This window comes from Cucumis melo, chromosome 4, assembly GCF_025177605.1.
Source record: "Cucumis melo cultivar AY chromosome 4, USDA_Cmelo_AY_1.0, whole genome shotgun sequence".
NCBI classification, from domain to species: Eukaryota; Viridiplantae; Streptophyta; class Magnoliopsida; order Cucurbitales; family Cucurbitaceae; genus Cucumis; species Cucumis melo.
In genome coordinates, this window is record NC_066860.1 from 22,190,547 (window position 1) to 22,207,703 (window position 17,157).

A 17,157-nucleotide genomic window follows, 5' to 3' on the forward strand; every position below is an offset into this window, starting at 1 on the left:
AAGACTTTGGGAACTGTTAGATTTAACTACGGAGGCTGAGTAGGAGCAGTCTGGTCTTCTTCTTTCCACTCCCTCCGAAGGCACAAAGAATATTGCATTTTTTGTTAGATTAGCTTTCCATTAATTCCACTAAATCAAAGATGGAACTCAATCTTTCTTTCTTTAAGCCTTTCTCAAAACTCAAATTGGTCGATTTGGACATAGATTGATAATAATATATATATAGTTGATAGGTGAACTAGCACAAATCACTATTGAATGCGCAAATCAAGCAAGGGAGGGAATAAAGATGCGGAGAAGGCACAAATGCCCTTGTTCATTGAGGGAGGCGATTGAAGAGCTTGAGAAAGCCCTTCAATATTCTCTTTTCTTCTTCTTTCTTGAGCACTTTTCTTTCTCTTTTATCAAGACTATGCCAAAGAAGAATGAAATTGAGTTTTAATAATTCGAGTTGTAGAAGGTTGAATGAATATGAGTAATTTTATGCTAACATTTCGTGAAAGAGAGAATTGGCTCAAGGGGGACCTAGCAGAGGTCTCCATGATAATAGAATCCACCCTGAGTGCTTGGCATCCAATCTTCTTATTCACGCAATACACTTTTGAATTAAGAGCAGTTCCACCCATACCGTCCCGTGGGCATCGCTTGGTGTGCCGCTAGAAGAGGGTATGAAGAATGGTAGCTAGGTAGATTTTTACATCAAAGAGAATATTCTAGATTCTTGGATTCCTCTATCTTTTATGGCAATTTAGAGGAAAGAGTTCGAACCTTGAAGAATAAAATCATACCCATGAAAGGTGAATAGTCGCAGGGAGAGAGTGGAAGAAAATAGCTCGAGACGGAGAAAAAGAGACCAACCCAAGTAGCCCTTTCATCTCTTGTACTTTGAAAGATTCGTTGATTGATCCATTTATGCACGCACCTTCCAGATTGTCCGTCTCGAAAACCAATCATTATGGTGGGAAAAGTATTATTGGGTTTTGTCAGAACCGTGTAGTGGTAAAATTTCTTTATAGTCCAAGGGATTTTCTTGAAAACTTGTTGCATTATTGGAAGAAAAATATGGATGTGGTCTAAAGACCGAAGGACTATCCATATTAACCTGAGCCTTCTCTGAGAAAATCATCAATCATGCTCCTTCGTTTGAACCCCAAACTCAATTTCATTGAGCCTTCATCTTCCCTCCTATCTTTGATGTTGGAATGCTCCAAAGTCTGGAATAAGAGAACGCATAGTAATTTGTATATTGATGAAAAGAAATGAAAGAAAATAATAAGGAATCACAAGATCTAAGTAGTCGAGTAGCCTCGAATTGCGCTCCACGAAGATCAGAATGGAAAAGTCTTGAAAATCTCCTAAGATAAGGATGCCTTTGAGTCGGTTCTCATATTCACCTGTGTTAATAGAGGATAGGTCAAAAGTAGAAAAGTTTCAAATTCCAAACTCACTAAAATAGGAAACTCCACATTGGAAAGTGGACGAGGCAAACCAGGTGACCCAAGAAGCGCAGAGGCAAAATTGGCCATCTATGTCCAAATCAAGGTTGATTTTCGTCTTCCATGGTTTGCATCACACATTCTTACAGTCGAGTGGGGCCATTAGTTCCCACAATTTTTTGTGACTGATGAAACTATTAAGAACGAGACTCTTTGGATGCCAATTTAGTCACTTTGAGTTATAGATCGGATGCAAGAAAAGAATCAAAAGGCCTTGTTTTCGCATAAATTCAATACCATCAAATCCAATCCAAACTAGGATGGAAGTTGGAACTTGGCAAGTTCTTAGGGTTATTTGAGCCTTGTTTTGTGCTTTGATATAACATCAGTAGCATCAAAGCGTACAAGCGTACAAAAACATTTATTTTAGACGACTTTATTCGTTCATGATGGAAAGAGTTTGCATTTGCTTACCCCAAATTCCCAAGGATCAATCTTTCTTTTCAATGGAAGACTCTAAGAGAAGATCAAACTAAGGATAAGATATCTGAAACTGTAATTCAGCCACTACCACAAGAATTGGGATGAGAGATGAGGTCAACAGTAAGGAGAAAACAGAAATTGAAGAAAAAAGAGCTAAAGGAAAAGGAGCATGCCTTTCGGTGAGGTTATGATTGCCTAGTCGGGCCCTGCCTTATCTTTCTTCGAAAATTTCTTTTTCTTCTAAATTACCACGTAGAAGGACTTGTCTTTCTTCTTTCTGTGCTTTTCTCGAGCCATTGGGCAATTCCAATATTCATATAATGACGCTTTTCTTGGAAAGAGATAGAAGATCGAACTACTACACTTGTCCTCGAACCACGAATGGACTTTTTCTCGTACTTGACTCCTTTAAGTGAGATGGATTATTTGTTGATGAAAAAACCTCCTCCTTTGAATTATCCAGACCGATCTTGAGTTTGTGTCTGGTCTGTTTATCTTTATTCTATCTTGCCTGTAGAAGTTTGAGAATTCCTCTTTATCTTATTCCATCCATTGGGATTTGATTAAGGGTTCTTTTCTCCTTTAATAACTTTTCAAGAATTAAAGTAACTTCAAGCTTCAACCCATCAACTTGAGGATAGAGGAAAGCGAAGAACTGCACCTCTATCTTTTATTCTTTAGCTACCGCTCTATAGGCCACCCCATAGGAGTCAGGTCTCTTATTTATCCTACCCTTCGCTCTAATCTTCCTGTCGCATCCATCAATTAGAGCAAGCTCCGAAGGAGTTGAATTCCTTATATCCCCTCTCTTGACTTTTTCCCTATCCAAGGTCTCATTTACATAGTCGTACCCTTTTGGGGTGGAGCACTTCAGCCTCTAAAGCCTTTATGAGAGTCATGCAGCCTCTGACCTTCTAATTCGGACGACTCTGCCATTTCATTTCTACTATTTTCTCATGGGTTCACTCTCTTTAAAAGAATGAGTGCGAGTTCAGCCTTTGGTTCATTTCTTTCAAAATAGAAGAAAGAAGAAATCTAGCAAGAAAGAAGAAAGGCAAGGGCGAGAGGAAACTAGGAGATCAGTTTGCAACCATTGAAGAGAAGGAGAGACCGTTTCAAAAATGAATGGATGGGTCCAGCGTTTACCTTGCCCTATGACCCTAGCCTCCAGATACTAGCCTTCTTCCCCGCTCTGTCATCGTATAAAGAAAGAGGAGTGAAGTGGCTCGAGTATAAGGAGAGGAGAGAGGCAGATATTCTATTTATTAGAATAATAAGCACCAAGAAAGGGAAAAGAAAGAGAAAGCCTAGGCTTTTCAGACTTCGATTCGAGCTAAGTTCGATTCGATGGTAGAGATAGGGGAATACCCCTATTGCTGCAGATAATACCACTGCCAATCAAAACCTAGTAGCCTTATCTTATGGGTGGTCTGATCTCTTCCGAAGGACCACTTTCCATCTAACTTGTATCTTCAAAGGCCAGCCTTCATCTGATCGAACTAAGGATATTCCTAAGCTCTGACTTCTTCTTATGAGTTCAGAATGAATTTAGGAAGAAAGTGAAAATGACCTAGTTTGAAAAGGAAGAAAAAGAAGAACTCAAAAGGAGGGCCAAGAGATAAGACTTAAGAGGAGGAGCAAGGCCCCCACGGAGTAGGAAGGGAAAGGAAAGTAGGGAGGACAGAAAATCAATAGAAAGCCCTTGGGTCAGATTTATTGATGTCCCTATTTCTAGATGCATGAACTCTTCATTGCGTTAGATCTGGTATCATAGCAAAGACTATAATAGGATATGTTTTCCCTGATAGGTTCGGTAGGTGAAAGACGCCTAAGCAAGGGGTCTCAATATACATAGACCCATAAGTCTCTCTGTCCTTGAGAAGTTTGAAGTAGCTTTTCTTCCTGAAGAAGAAAGAGGCGGAGAAAGGTTCGAATCCAACTCTTTATCATTGGACAAATTCTCATTTCTTTGAATGAGGGTCTAATTAAAGGACAAAGTTGTGAATACTCACATTCGAAAAGAGATAAGTAGTCCAACTCGAGCCAGATTAGCTACTTTGAGCATTTATAGCCCTCCGTTTAAGTCTCATTCATCTGACTTTCTTCAATTCAATTACTAAGACCTCACAAGTCGATCGATCCCCAACCTCCTTCCAGCTTCCTTCCTTCGAGTGGGTCTGCTCACGTTAGGTCAAGAGAGAACTTCCATGCAGCAAGAAATATCATAGAACAACCTCGGATGAGATCTGACTTAAAGAGGCAAGACTCGAAGGTGAATTCCTGACTTTAGGGCTGAGAATGAAGACAAGGCTTTGAAGACCAGACTTAGGAAAGTAGACGGGAATAAGAAGGACGGAGTGAGGTTGACTAAATAGGAAATTTTGCTTAAGAGGCCAAGGGACGGCAATGAATAGTCAGACTAGCCAAGTGATATTTCCCTTTTTGTATCGGGGATTCCACATGTAATGTCGGTGATCTGGAAAAGAAAGTTAGGCACTATACAAACATGAAATCAGATTAGCTAGTAAAGATAGGATTTTAAGGAGACAAGGAGAGAGAGGCTAAGAAGGTCGTCAGCTAGATCCAATATGGCTTCGGAGGTAGACTAGAAGGAAAGTAGCAAGAGCCCTGACTAGAATTCTGAGGACTCAAGCTAAGAAAGCGCAGTATACGATGGAAGAAGGTATAAAGGAGAATAGAAAAGGTCAGTCAATGGAAATCAAAATAAAAGGTCAAGGACCTTGACAGAGAAATCCAAGAGCCAAAACGAAAAAAAATTCTACATCCCTCTTCACAGTCCCATTCATTAACATGGAAGAAGAGAAGATTGACGTGTGCTAGTTTAGTGAGACAATTTGGAGGAAGAGGATGAATTTCTCAATACAGTCTTGCCTTGCCAGAGTTTCCAACTTGGCAATGCTAGTGCATAATCATACGGGAGGTCACCTTGCTTGTAGGCCCACAGAAAGTATATTAGATATAATAGATTGCTTTTGTTGTATTCAGACTAATATCAATCAAACCCATTGATTGAAGAAAATGTGACCAATTAACCAACCAACAAAGCTACTTGTTACAAATAACATCTTGTTGTTGCATTTAAACATAGAAATGTTGACTAATCTGACTAACATTAAACTTGGTAAAATGAAAGGGTTGAATAATTGAAAAATGAGATGATTCAGGAATACACATTCAATGCTAAGATTACGCATTGAGTTTTTGGTAGTAGATCCATAATCAAAAAAGTGTTTGTGATTATTCCAGAAGAAATGAAAGAAAAGATCATAATATCTATTTTCTAGGACAATTATTGTATGAGGTCTACACAATGCTAGATGTAGAGGCGCATAATAGATCGATATGAACATCATGAGCTATCCCACAATCAAACCTGTCGTTGCTGATACTTTCTTCTTGATTCCTTCTTCCATAACACGAGTTCGAAGAAGGAAGATATAAGAGGGCCCAATGGAAAATATGGTAAAAAATCCATATAGAGTTTGATCTCAACGACCCAATTGATTATCTTCATGCATACGAATACTAGATTACCTAGTATAAAAGATTTTCAAATCATCACAAACCTCCCTTTCTCTTTTCTCTTGCAATTTTTAGATTATTATTATATGATGATTTTTTGCACTTTCCATATATATAGAAATAGAAATAGATAGACTAGAAACGTCATCTCTTCTCTCAATGACACCACATGGATATTAAATGAATGGAATTGGGATATAGATGAAATAGAGCCACTTTGAGGTTCTCTATGAAATGAGGCATGGGACGGAGCCATTACGAAGAAGTTCCGGAAGTTACAAAGAAAACCTCTAGCTCATATTGATCATGGGTTGAGAACCAGAATTTCATTCTCTAAGATGTAATTGACCGTTGTTCCTCGGTAGCTCAATGGTAGAGCGGTCAGTTGTTAACTGATTGGTCATAGGATTGAATCCTATTCGGGGAGATTTGATTCATTTTGAATTCTTTCATTCTTCATTCAAGGGTTAGCTTTGACCGTTAAGAGTAAGTAACCCGTTTTGTGTTGTTTCTATTGCATTCTATCTCATCGTATCAAATTTTGTTCTGTGATATTTGAGAATCACTGTCAATACCTCGGTGTAGGTTTGGGATAATCCTTTGTTCCACAGTCTGGGTCTATTTACAACTAGACAATTTAGAACTCTTAGATGCACTAGTACTAGCAAGTGTATCTTTGATGTAGTCATCAATTCTCCAGAGAGGTCACAATTACCACGAGGAAGACATTTTTCCCATTCTACTAATACTTGTACTTTGCTATTCTGCCCGAGCCTGGCTGAGGAAGAATTACGGGACGTCAAACAAAAAAATATGTTGATTGAGTTGGGTATACTATATTTCATTTATAATGAAACCCATACCCCCATTAATGAAAAAGAAAAAAGAAAAAGATAAGGCCATTCCATTACGACAAAAGACCGAGACCCATCAAAATCTGTGGAATTCAAAAGTCCTTCGCCTTCAGACTCCTAACAGAGGGGTCCGCTATCACGATCATGATTTTTCTACCCATAAAAAGTCCTTTTGTTTTTGGCCGGTTGTGGGCGAGGATCAAAGAATTTGTGACACCGTTATTCGTAGCCATGTGCTCTATAATCTTTTGAGCTATGTCCCCATCCCGTCTCCATTAGATCTATTCCCGGGGGTGCCCGAAAAAAAGGAACCTTTCCTTTTTCTCTTTCCCATAAGAAAAAGTCTAGGGTTAAGAAGATGTGAAAGCGCCTTTCTCTTTATAAGAACAGTGCGTTCCAAGGTGTAAAGTGAGATAGAAAAGAAGGAGAGAAGGGGTTTTGAATAAGACGACCTTTTCATTTTTCATTTTTTTCCATATTGATATTGAAAAGTTCATATGGTAGATTTATGAATATGTAAACTAATTAAGCTACGTAGAACCAAAAACAAAGGTCCAGGTGACTAGTCTTCTAGTAGAATTGGAGAAGTCTGGAGGACCTCTTTGATCCACTAAGTCAAAGATGGAGCGTAAGGCACCATAGGAGTTGCGAAAGGAGTCCAAGATTCAAGTTGAATCAATGAACAAAAGTTGAGACATGAGTGCAAGTCAGAACCCTTATAGATAGGATTTGAGAAGAAAAATACAATAATGAAAATTAGTCAAATCTCTGAGGAACCCATGAAAGAAGAAGAAAGCCTAGGCAATCAATGAACAAGGAGAATTCTCATCAGTCCAACAAGAGAAAGCCTAGTGGAAGGATCAATGAAATATGATTTATGCCAATAAGAAAAGAAACTATCTCTAGGAAAGCCTACCATAAGAAGAGGCCAAGGAGGAGTGTGGACTCAACTCAAGCCTAAGGTCGATCATCAGGTGTTTTCTTATTCCATTTTGGATATAGAAAGCAAAAGTAGCTTAGTTTCATCAGAATCTTTGCCCGTGCCCGTGCAAGAATCAGTGTGAGTATTAGGACTAGCAGGTAGAAGCTAAAAGAGCAGGCCTTTGTCCATGAATTAGAATCTAAAAAGAAGCTTTCTTCGTCCTACCCACACACCCAACTCATCTTATTACAACGGAAATCGAGATAGACACAATGGAATCCAAGAAAAAGGTATTGTCGAGTAAAAGCATGTAACCAATTTCAAGGTCGGTCAAGAGAGATAGCAGCCTAGCCTCTTCGAGCCTTCGCATCGCTACGTGGGTGGCTACTACCCACTTTCTACTCATTCAGTAGTTCATAAGTTCTGACCAGTACCATTATAATGTGTGAGACTTTATCTGTCTGCAGCTGATCTTGCTAGCTTCTGCTTTTTGTTCGTGGATTTCCTTTCTGAACATTAACCCGGTTGTTTCAAGTTTGAAGGTGTAATCTCAATCTCAAATCACAAGTCTTTTCGACGCCTAAACTGGGATAGATGACCATACAATTCATCATCTATTGGTTTTCCTTATCATTCATAGCTCATTCAAGAGCTTTCAGATTCAAGAATGAAATTCCATAAATCACTTTGAATATTGTACTTGGGAACCTATTTCAAGGAATAAGACTCAAGAGGAGGCTCAAAGAATAATACCTCGTTTACGTGCTACAATAGATATGTTTCTTCCGATCTATCAAAAAGCCTAATAGGGGAAGTGGGCTTCTATAGTCTTGCGCTTCTAGGCATTTCGCTAATCGTACTTCCTTATAACCTTATTCAAGAGATCACCAATGGAAATGAAAGACTGCATTGGGGTGGGGCAATTCAAAGACTTTAAATTAGAAAAATCAGTCTATTTGCCATAAGGAAAGAGAAGAAGAAGAAGAAGAATTAAATTTGGATGGGTCTCACAAACTGATTACTATAAGTTGATGGAGCATACTTATTCAGTACGGTCTTGAACACCCATTACGTACGAAAGAATGCAATGACAATGACCAAAACATCAACCCCTAGGCTTGAGTTGAGTCCCCACTCCTCTTTTCGCCCATGAACTCTAGTAGGGCCCAGTTGCTTATTCCCGATCCATGGAGATGGTTAAGCGTCGAGCTCGTTCCTCATCCCAGTAGATTGAGTTATTGGATTCTGAAACCTTTTAGTCTTGCAACTTCCTCTCTTTTTTGGTGAATGATGTCTTTCAATGATAGCTTCAACGAGAACCTCTTCATTAAGAGTTGAGTTACAGCCAGAACCTACTTTTTGGAAGAAGACTGAAAAGTCATCAAGATCAAGCCTAGTGAAGGGAAGCGACCACCTACTTTTTGGATCAATGAACAAAGGATAGGGGATCAGTGGGTTTCGTCAATTAATTCACAGAAGAAAAGTGCAAGTGTACATTTGCTTAACATCAAAGGATTATTAAACTCTTTGAGCCTATGTTCACACATATTTCATATCCGTCCAAAGGCTAGGCTTTCCAATTATTTTTAGGTTTTTAGTGGCTTTCCTTTTTCTTGAACTTCTAACTTCCTCGCATAGTGGGCATCGACTTCTTCATTTATTTTTTGACTTGAACTTCAAACCTTTCATCCTAGGCTTTATATTCCATATTCAGGATAGGTTTCTTTAGTTGTTAGATCCATTCTTCGATCTTCTCTTGGTTGAAGAGGAAGTCATTAAATCAATGAATCCCTATTTCAAAGAATCCTAACTCGACTAGGCTAGGTTTTGGTCGTCAGCCTAGCTTATTTCTCTTCATCCTTTTATTGTGTTTTCATCCAAAAAAGCAAAAAGATCGGAATCGCTTGGTCATTCCTTATAGATGATTCTATATGAATCTACGGCAAGGAAGAAAATGTGGGATAAGCAAAGGAAAGAAAGAGCTAGATTCAACTACGGAGGACGAGTAGTCTTCTATAAGCTTTCCATTTGATCCAGAAGTCCAAAGTCATAGAAGGAGTTAGAAATCTATATTAACATGTATTCCCTCCGAAAGAGTCATGAAATGGAATATGAACCGGTGGAATTCATGAGTCAAGAGGACCCATTCGACCAAGGACCCATAAAAATAGAATAGGATCTCTTGATTAATAAAGATTAGTCACATAACAAGTTCATCTTCCATCTTGAGTCCAACAAGTGAGTTCCATAAATCAGTCCGACTATCCATTTAAAATAGCTTTTAGTTGAGAAGAGTTTCCGCTCGAGAAAGGGTCCAGTCAACTACTTTCCTAATGAGCGAGATTCGGTGACCAAAAGGAGCAATGGGCATACGTTACCTACCCTGGACACCTAATCAAAGAAACTGGTCTTATTTGTACTCTGTCTCTCTTTTGTCAGTCAGACTATAATGGGACTAGTCCGCTCATCCTAGTTCGTTTAAGCCCACATTCATGATCTAGTGGATTGAGATAAAAATATTAAGAGCATTTGCCATTGATGACACGATTTGATTGGTTCCACCCTTCCACCATGGGTCAAATCCTCCCCATTATCTCAACAAAAGGTAAGATGTGGCGCATCCGTCCAAGTGGTCTAAGGATTGGATCTCTTACATCTGAGGTTCTTCTTTCAGAGGTTGTTCCTGTCCACGTGGTGAAGATCGTACCATTCTTTTCATGCGACTCCTAATTTCTTACTTTATGACAAGACCCGGACATTGCTTTTTCTCTCTCTTCCCTTCCTCTAAGCCATTTCATTCTTTAACCTGGAAAAATAGTGCATTTGCGGGTCAAACCTCTCTCTCCTTTCAATCGAGACCTCCTTTCAAATTCTTTAAGCCTCTGCACTTGTTCATTCCACTGCAGAAGTGTCTATTGCTGGGGAAGGAGCTTACCTCTAAAGAAAGAGAAGTGTCTGTTGCTGGGGAAGAAGCTTATCTTCTTGAAGAAAGAGAAGTAGTGCGTCTTTTCCTTCCCCTATCACCTAAATGAAGGCATCTTTTGTCGAAAGAAGCTCAATGGTGAGATGCTAGTGAAAAGCCACTTTTCTAATAACGTAACGAACCTCATGACCAAGAGAAAGATCAAAGGCTGAAACGAGGATGCACTATTCTACATCAACGGAAAGTCAATGAACAAGCTCCTTTGGCATAATCAACCACTGTGTGGGGTGGAGTCGCTTTCGCTTCTTGTTGCGTGTTTTACCTTTGACTTGTTATGATACAAACAGAATGAATTAATGGCTCCTCTGGGTGAGTGATGTTCCGAGGTGGGTTTGTACTCTTTCCCTTTCATCCTCTTTTGTGTGTCAGTCATAGACGATAGTCGGACTTCCAAACCTACTAAAAAGAGATCATATTCTATTATTATGGGATTATAATTCCACTGAAACTTTTGGGATCACTACTCCTATGACTAATGGAGTTAGTCTTTCAACTTAGTCCTTACTCACTTATGATTATACTAACTAAAAAAGGATCTGAGGCTTACGAAACAGCAGGCTCTTTCTCTAGCTTTCGCAACTAAACCCCTAACCCTATTTAGAGAGCTTCTTTATGGGAGAGATCCAGAACTCCAAAGAGAGTCTTTGGAAACTGCGCTTGTCAGAATACTTGAATTAGATGTAACCTTACTTTATGTGATAGCTTTCCTCTCTCCCTCTAACAGATATGATATAATACCCTTATAACTAGAAATTCGATGAAAAGTGTTCGTCCTCAGTAGAAGGGAAAAGTTTCCTCTTTGACGAGGTTTCTTTAATGTTCACAATGAGAAGAGTTGCTCCTACTTTCAAGAAAAGAGAACTAATTCATTCAACTCGGGACAACTGCCCTAGCCTCTATCTAGCCGATCATGACTTTGAGGCTGACTCCCCTACCTATTTGTCGATTTCAATCACTTATCTTTCGTCTCTTACCTAGCTTCTGATCATAGTATTGATTCAAGATCAAGAGAGAATTCCTTATCTTCTTCAAGAGAAAGTGAGACTTTCAGGCCAACTTTATGATAGCTTGAGCTTTACTCAACACATAGGCTTTCCTATGGCACAAGAGAGAATTCCTCGATTCCCACTTTGACTCATGAAAGTGACAGTTTGTTTCCCTCTTCAAACTTGTTTCAGTTTATCCTAGGACATAATAATCAAATTCATCTTTTTAGTAGGTTGAGGCCTTCTATGGAGCATAAGAAGGTGAGGACTTTGATTAAAATATCAAGTGGAATAAATCCAAGATAATGATGCCTTATTCAAAGAATATTGACTTGACTCATTCTCTTCGCCTATCCTTTTGCAAATAGTGAAATATATTGATCGATGAGAGAATGTTGATGCAATGTCTGTATTTATCCTACTTGGGGAACTAAGAACCTGCTCTTCGCTATGGAGCATATTCATACCTTTGTAGGATAGACGAGATAGATATGATACCAGACACAGGAGACTTTGATCCTAATTTTTCTACTTAATCAGCAGGGAGTTTCTTCCTCGTGACTTTCTTTGACCCTTGTTCTGTACGTGAGTAAGTGAAAATCGAGTGATTTATTACGAACTCTTTCTATCTTCTCGCTAACGTGTTCTGGAAAGTTCCCAAGAACTCAAAAACTGAATACGGAAAGTTGCATTCATATACACATGATAAGTGGAATCAGCTGAAAGAATGGACGCAACAAGAACTACTGCCTCTCTCTTGGGTCAATCCTATAGGGTGGAGTTTATTCTGGAAACCAGGTTCTGCCTTTCTTCCACATAAGGGTCAAAGAATGTTCGTCCTGGTTACAGGGTTTTTCAATCAAATGAGTTCTACCTTTCCCGAGTGGGTAAGACCTTTTACTGAGAGAACTACTGTAATTCTGCAAATAGAATACCTGCTCCTCAATCAGCTCGAGCGTTGGGATTATGGAGGGAGATTCTGTAAAATGAATGATATAAAAGAGAACTAGGCACAAGAATGGTAATGATGTGCCTTCCTTCCAAGATTCACCAAAGGCGGAATAGAAGAAGAAAATCTACTATAAGGTATTTCAACCAGTGCAAGCTAAAGAGTTCGGGATAGGACAAGTAAAGCGTCTAGATACTTTTGACTATCTTTATTCTATGGGGTCTTCCCCTTCTTGAGACAGGTAAGAGCTAGTCTGCTGCCTCTATCTCTAACCTCCCACCCGTGGCACTTTTGACCTTTATTTATTAAGTATAAGCTTTCTAGTCTCATTCTGACCTTTCCCCTTCCTATTGAGAGGAAACCTCTATGTCGGGCGAGCAACATTCCTATCTCCAACCCTTTTACCGCGAGAAAACCTTTTCTTAGTATGGTAGGCTTTCTCTTTCTAGCTTCTGAAAAAGATATTGCAAATCTCCTTTGAAAAGAAGAAAGATCTAAAGAGTAGCTGCAACAAAACTAATTCTTTTTTAATAATTAAGAAAAGTCACTTATGCAGCTTAAACAACTAAAGCTACTACCGAAACCGATTATGAAAGGTAGAGCCTAACTCAACTCCTAAGCTACCTATGGCACATCCTCCCCTATGACATGACTAGAAAGACGAAGTTTGCTATTAAGGTGGTAACAATTGAATCCGAGTCAAATCGAAAGGAGATTCACTCAATAAATAAGGATCCATCTGAAGGACTCAGAAATCCATATTAATTAACGGGTTAGTAGAATTTCTCAAATTCTTTGAGCCTTAGAAGTTGTTTCGCTTCGCACCTCTGAACTGGTCTCGCCTAGTCTAAGATCTTTCTTCTTAATTTTTACCTTTCCGAGATGCTCGATTGCTAGTAAATCATCCTATTCTGTGACGTACTTCTTTCGCTTCCTTAGAGATGAGTCCCCTACTTTTTCTGGTAAATCAAATCATACCACTCACCTAGACCTTTGTTTTTCCACAGGACTTCAGACCACTCAAACTTTTGAGATTAGAGGAAATCCTAGCTTTTGGAGTCGTCTTGAAAACTGAGTGAGAGATCTGACCTTTCTTATAACCCTAGAAAATAGAGAAATAATGTTCAAATTCCTGCTTATATAGATATATAAGAAGATCATCAAAATGAAATGGAGAATGATAAGATAAGAACGTTGATATGGAGATAGAAATAGTTAAGGACCATTAAAAGGAAGTTCAAATACTTAAGGAAGAAAGCCTAGGGCTAATACGAGGCAATGAAAAGAATGAGAAGAACGCTTCTTCCTTACAGTTCTGATTCCTTCTTATCATACGAATATCGATTCCTTATAGGAAAAACCTTCTATATAAGTTCACCCTTCCGAAGAGGTGTTGCTACCAAACTAGCCATCCCTTGTTTTCTCGAAACTAATAAGTTGAGCAGCTTCTCTCCTGATACAGAAGATGAATGGGACACTCGGCCTCAGACTCCTCGACTTAGCATACTTAGTCTTTGGACTAATCTTGTCTTTTTTTCCTTCGTCATCCTCTTCCTATTTTTGTGACTACAGAGAATGAATCTTTAACCTGTTTGACTTTCCTTGTTCATTGACTTTTTTACTATATAAGTCGTACTCTAACCTCTTTCTGAGGCTTCTTCTCATACGACCTGGAATTCTTGATCTTACTTTGAGGGTACCGATCCTGTCCCATGATAAAGAAGAAAGAAGCGTAAGGCGAGGCTTTACGAAAGAGAGATAGGGGAAGAAAACATAGGTGAAACTAAGCAACTTCAATTGAAAGGACTAAAGCTTCTACCGCCAACCCTAGGCTTTCTCCTTCAGTCTTCTTATGCTTCTTCTGAAAGAGAGGTGAAAGCTCCATGGGCACTTCGCTATCCCTTTTTTGACTACTCTCTCAAACGGGAGCTACTTTGGTCTTGCTACATATAACCTATCCTTGACTCTCTCTACTCATACCTTTCTGGTAAAGCTACTTTATCTTTCTTTATGAATATATGAGAAAATGAAATAAAAAACAAGAAGAAAGATATTCCTTCTACGCAAATTCTTTACGCCTCTGCTTTCAAGTCTAAAATCTAATGATTCTTCTCTCTTTATTTTTAATTAAGGGCTTTGACATAGCTTAATATTTGATCATTCTTTAAGCCTTAACAGTCGCGTTGCTTCGCACCTTCGGATAGAAGAATACGAATTTCTGACTCGTCTGGAGCTATCGTTTAGGACCACTAAAAAACCACTAACAAATGAAGGGTAAAGATGTCAAATCAGGTTTTTCCCTATCAATGTTGACTCTTAGGAGGTTTAATTTCTCTTGAACATGGAAAGTCGGTATTTTGCATCAATCTCGAAATCTCTACTTTCTTTTAAAAAAAGATAGAACTCGTTTTGACTGTTTGGGTGATTCCACGAAAGGAGATTTCCTGTGGCCTTTCACTTCCTTTGATTTCAACCATTGAGCTTCTTCAGGACAAAGTGGCTCTTAGTTGAGGAGAGGGTGGACCCCTTCCCTCCACCCAGGTATCGTAGCATAAGTGGATGAAGTCTTGAGTAAAGCAAATATGATTAGGAGTTCATTCTCTCTTCAAGCATGTATCGTTTATAGTAGGAGGTTTCCCTACGTAGCGGTAGGAGGAAAAATTCTGGAAGTTTCCCCTAGGTTAACTCCTTATAAAGCCTTGTATAATAAAGGGCCTTTTGGCTTGAATCCATGGGCGAGAGGCTAAAGAGCTCTATGGTTTAGTGATTCCACATAAAGTTTCTCCTTATAGTCCATTTTCTTAGCAAATTCAAACCCTTCCACGTCTAACTTCAAGAGCTAGAAGAGAGTGGGCCTCACGAGACCCATCAAAATGCAATTCTTCTTTTAAGTAGGAGATAGGACAACCTTGATCTAGGAATCAGAGCCATCCTTAAGAGGTACTAGGTCACTACCTTTCTTTCTTAGTCTATCTAGCTGTGACGGATGACTCAGAAGAAGTGGCACAAGATCTTATGCTACTAGGTCAAGTTTGGAGTCTGAAACCATTCTCCAACTTCTCTTTCTACTTCAATATGGTAAGCGGGCCTGCGATCGTCTTAATTGAGATTTGGAACTCTTTCCTTCCCCTTTCGATTTAACTTGCAATCCCTTCCCTATTATATGAACAATTCCTTTTCTTCCAAAAATGGTAAAGAGACTGATACTGTTTTGAAATATTGCGTACTAGTCAGATACTCAAATAGATAGTTTGGGAAAGCTACAGCCGCTTAGCGCATATCGACTAAGCATGTCCCTAGATAGCTAAACATGTGCCACTAGGGTTAGTGTAGTATAGGGTCTTCCTTTTCTGTCGATTCCTTGAAAGATCTCCTACTTTGAATCTACCTCTTCGAGAGAAATGCATCCTTCTCCTCCTACAGCACCAATGTCCGTCAACTAAAAAAGAAAGAAAATTTATCTCGTTATGAAACTCGATTCGTTCGTCAACTCCTTACGAAGCCTTGCCTTCGGTCATCTTGTGTCCGATCAACCTCATAGAAGGACTACGTTTGGACTTCTTCTAGACATAATCCTGAAATTCCTTTTCCTTTAAGTAGGTTCTATAGGCATAGTTAGAGAGGGAAATTCGTATCCCAGGTCTCATTCTCAATCCTTTGTTCCTTCTCTCTCTCGTTTTACAACTCACTCTTACCTTTCTCCTTTACAGTCGCTTTCGCTTTCTCTACAAGACAATCTCGTCTTCCTTTCTCCTTGGCTCTTGGTGGGGAGTTATCTTGTATGAGCCTAATTCTTTTCTTCTACCAAAACTGGGAATTCATACTTTGTATTTTCCCTGACTTTCTCATTCATCAGCTCTTTAGCTTCTCACTAGGTAGGGAAAGTAGTTCTTCTTAGAAAGATTTCCACTTATGAAAGAAAAAGATCCTGCCTTTCGTACTTCGACTTCTACAAACCTCCAACGGAGCGGTCAATCTGGAAGAGCATACCTGATACCTATGGGAAGAAAGCTAGCTAGCCTTATGGAAGAACTATTTCATCCTATATTGAGCAGACTTCTGTCTCCTTCGTTTCTGGATAACACCTTGGTGATTTTATCCTTACCGCTACGTGGGATTTTGAGATATTGAATAAGCAAATCTACCCTCTGATTTTATGGATCGATCTCGAAAGTACATCGACCCTTTCCAATCTTGGCTACATTGAGTGGTTTGGGTTATGGGCTTAGGATTAATACGATCTTTCTATAAAATATACTGATTTTTCTTCTTTTTTTTCTTCTTTTCTTGGATGGAATCTCAAATCTAGATTACTTGGCTTGCTACCTTGATTTCCTCTATTCTTCTTCGTTTCTTGGTTCTATTCTTGGTCCTAGTCTTGTTTTCCCCTTCCCACTTCCCCCTTGTACTTTCCCTCCTTCTAGTAATTATTTCATTCTTTTTTTATCTTTCTCTTCCTTTTCCAATCCATTCCCATTAATATTTTCTCTTTGATTTTCTTTCTTGTTAATAAGTGAAATTGAAAGCTACTTATTGTTTTGATTAGTCGAGTTTCAAGTTCAATTTCTCATTCAACCTATTCTTTGTTAGCCAAACCCTCTGATTCTCCGTTACGATTAGTCAAACCTCAATCCAAAAACCTGAAAAGAAGCGATTTGCCGACAAGGGGGTTTTATTTCTAATAAAGGAGTAGGATCCAAACCCATCATATATAGGCAATTCACATATGGTAATTGCCCCTACTAATACTAATCAAAATACACGAAAATTTCTCCCCTTCAATTGAGGGAATACAAAGACCCATGCTTCGAATCATCGGTTTCCTCTTACTTTTAGCAACTTTTAGTAATGAATCTGAACTAATCATATATGTTAACTTCCCTACTAATTAATAAGGTAAAAAAAGAATCGATTCTTTCTGGGGAGGATTTGAGTAAGTTAGCTAGTGAGCATCCGATTGTCCTTTGGATTGATCAATACATAAACTACGAACAAGCAGGC

The 17,157-nt window shown here is 38.9% G+C and overlaps 1 pseudogene; it reads right to left on the reverse strand.

The window, feature by feature from the left end:
- Positions 1-4,921: 4,921 nt before the first annotated feature.
- LOC127148996 (putative protein TIC 214 N-terminal part) lies at positions 4,922-5,499 on the reverse strand (annotated as a pseudogene).
- Between the last annotated feature and the right edge of the window lie 11,658 nt (positions 5,500-17,157).